The sequence below is a fragment of the Pinus tabuliformis genome, chromosome 1_1 (assembly GCF_031772625.1).
Source record: "Pinus tabuliformis cultivar Carrire ecotype Pingquan chromosome 1_1, CPIR1, whole genome shotgun sequence".
Taxonomy (NCBI): domain Eukaryota; kingdom Viridiplantae; phylum Streptophyta; class Pinopsida; order Pinales; family Pinaceae; genus Pinus; species Pinus tabuliformis.
The window spans coordinates 269,361,040-269,364,286 of record NC_142297.1 but is presented as its reverse complement, the minus strand read 5'-3'; positions in this window follow the sequence as shown (position 1 = coordinate 269,364,286).

Here is a 3,247-nt window from a genome sequence, read left to right as displayed (position 1 = left end):
GTACTTCTTTAGGTAGATCCCGTTTTGGGGCTCCGCCAACTTGTTTCCCTCAAAATCGATTACCTCATATGACCCTTTTTCTAAAACTCATTTAATAATGAAGGGACCGTACCACATAGGCTTAAACTTGTGTAGCCCCAAGGTGTCCTTATCTTGGTCATAGAAGAAGACAAGGTCACCTTCAAAAAAGACTCGAGGACAGACAACTTTATCATATTGTGTTTTAACCCTTTTCTTATGAGCCTCATTCATCGTGGCAGCATCTCGACGCTACTCATCGAGATGTTCCAAGTGAAGGAGGCACTCTTTGAGACTCGAAGTCTCTGGAAGGAGCTCAACAGCTAACTTAAGAGATGGAATTTCACAGTCAACTGGAAAGATAGATTCCATCCCATAAACCAACTGAAAAGGTGTAAAACCAGTAGCAGTCTTTATGGAGGTTCGGTATGCCCAAAGAGCCGGATACAACATAAGGTGCCAATTGGACCGATTTTTGTCGATTTTTCATTGCAGGAACGTCTTAAGAGTTTTTTTAACTACCTCAACCTGTCCATTGGCCTGAGGATAATAAGGAGACGAATGCTCCTTCCCGAAACCCAATTTGAGAGCCAATTCAGACATCAGTTGATTTTGGAAATGACTGCCATGATCAGTGACAATCTCTCTTGGGATACCAAATCTTGAGATAATCTTATTAAAAAGGAACAATGCTACTGTGTCACTATCGTTTTTATAAGTGGGCATGGCCTCGTCCCACTTCGTAAAGTAGTCTACAGCCACGATAATGTAATTGTGATTCGTCGTTGAAGGTGGATTACAAGTTGTAAAATCAATACCCCACTTAGTAAAGGGACCGATGGTGAGAACGGGAAAAAGAGGAGCTAGATGTGCATGCATCTTCCGAGTATAGATTTGACAGGGGTGACAGCATTTGACCGCTTCAACACAGTCTTTAAAGAGTGAAGGGCAAACGTAGCCGGCGCGCAAGATGCGCTAGGCTGTAGCAAGCCCTGATAGATGACCACCATAAGCTCCACTGTGGCAGTCATTTAGCACTAACTTTGCTTCCTCTAAAGTTAGAAAATGCTGAAGGATTGAATCAACCCCTCGACAATATAATGTATCACCAATGATAACATAATTTTTAGCCAGGTGACGTAATTTTCGACGTTCATCCTTGGAGAAAGTAGAGGGAAACTTTGAAGTCTGGAGATAGACAATGATATCTCCATACCAAGGGTCGAGTGAAGAGATGAGGAATTAATGTTCGTGAGGAAAGCGTTCCTCATAAATAGTATCCTCTCCACAAGGTAGCTCTAAAATTAGCTCGGTGAAAACCATGGATTTCTTAGACTTGGCAGACAAGAACTCGAGATCAAATTCTTGCAAAATGACTATCCATCGATTATATTTTCCCCCAATCACTCACCTATTGAGGACAAATTGAAATGTATTTACCATCGCTTAGACAAAATTTTTGCATAGCAGGATATAATGACGGAGCTACTGGACAACATGGACAGCTGCCAAGGCCAACTTCTCAACCGGAGAGTAGCAAAGTTTAGAACCTATTAAGCCTCGGCTAAAATAATAAACCACATGCTCTATGAGAGCATCATCTTCCTAAATGAGAACCATACCAATGGTTGATTCTGCTACAGCGAGATATAAAAGGAAGTCCTTACCATAATCCGGTGGACTCAAAAGTGGGGAAGAGACTAATGCCTTTTTCAAAGCATTGAATGACCGCTGCGCAAAGTCATCCCACACAAATGGAACTCCTTTCCGTAGCAAACGCATGAACCCTTTAGTGATCTCGGCATAGTTCGTTATAAACCGTCTTAAGAAATTAGCCTTCCCTTGAAGACTTTGAAGTTGTCTAATTGAGGACGGGGGAGGCAACTGAACTATTGCCTCAACCTTGAAAGAATCAACCTAAATCCCTTCATTTGACACAATGAACCCTAACAACTGACCAGACGTAACCGCGAAAATGCATTTGTTGGGATTCAACTGAATTTTATAAAAATGACATCACTCAAAACCATTCGAGGATGACTAGGGTGATCACTTCTCTTTCGAGAATGAGCAGCGAGATCGTCCAAGTACGCTTCAATGATATGTTTAATGTCGTGGAAAGCATATGACATGGCCCACTGGAAAGTGGCTCCAATGTTCTTAAGACCAAAAGGAATCTTTCTGTATGCAAAGGTACCCCAGGGACATATAAAGGCTGTCTTATGTTGATCTTCAGGATGGATAGAAATTTGATTATAACTGGAAAAACCATCCATGAAGGAAAAAATCTCATTACCTGCACACTCGTCGATAATCTAATCAATGAATGGCGTGGGGTAATTATATTTCAGACAAGCCTTGTTTAGGTCCCTAAAATCGATGCATACTCGGATTGTTCCTTGCTTTTTATCCACAGGGACTGGATTACAAACCCAATTAGTAAGAGGAACAGGGTATATAAAACCCACCTTGAGCAGCTTCTCAACTTCAGCTTTAATTTTTGCTGCTTTCCTAGGGTTAACCGGTCAAAGCCTTTGATGGACCGGTTTGGCATTTTCATACGTCTTGATCTCATGTTGAACTATAGAAGGATCAATTCCAGACATTTCTTCATAAGACCAAGCAAATACATCTCGAAATTCCTTGAAAAGGTCGGTGTAAATTTGAATTTCTTCAGGGGAACATTCGATTATGTTGAAGAGATTCTCGATCACGTTAGGGTCCCTAGAGATGTTTATAGATATCATTTTTGAAATCACCGACATATTACCTTTGGCATGAAAGTGTGCTGGAGCCAAAGGATTTGATACCGTACAAACATCACTAGTAAAGAGCTCGGAGAATCTAGATTCTACTTCCTACAATGGAGCAAGAAAATATGAACGATGGTGTAAGTCTTCCCAAGGTCAATCTATACCCATCATCAATTCGAGGATTGCTTCTTCAGAAGGTAAAACCAAATCTAAGCAGTCCAAGGCAGAGGTAGAATCAAGGCTCCAGGCCGAGGCCACATCGCTGTCTAACTCCTCTTCAGAAAAAGGAGTAGAGTGGTCATTTGCAGAGTTAAAAATAGACTAATATCTAAGCTCAGCTGCAGATATAGGGAATGCCATTCCATTTACTTGTCCTTCAGCTAATGTGGTCGTAGGTGAAGGCAAGGTCCAAGGGTCTGAAAAATAATGAGTTCGGAAGAACTCTTCTCGAGGAGACTCCTTAGATGATGAAATGA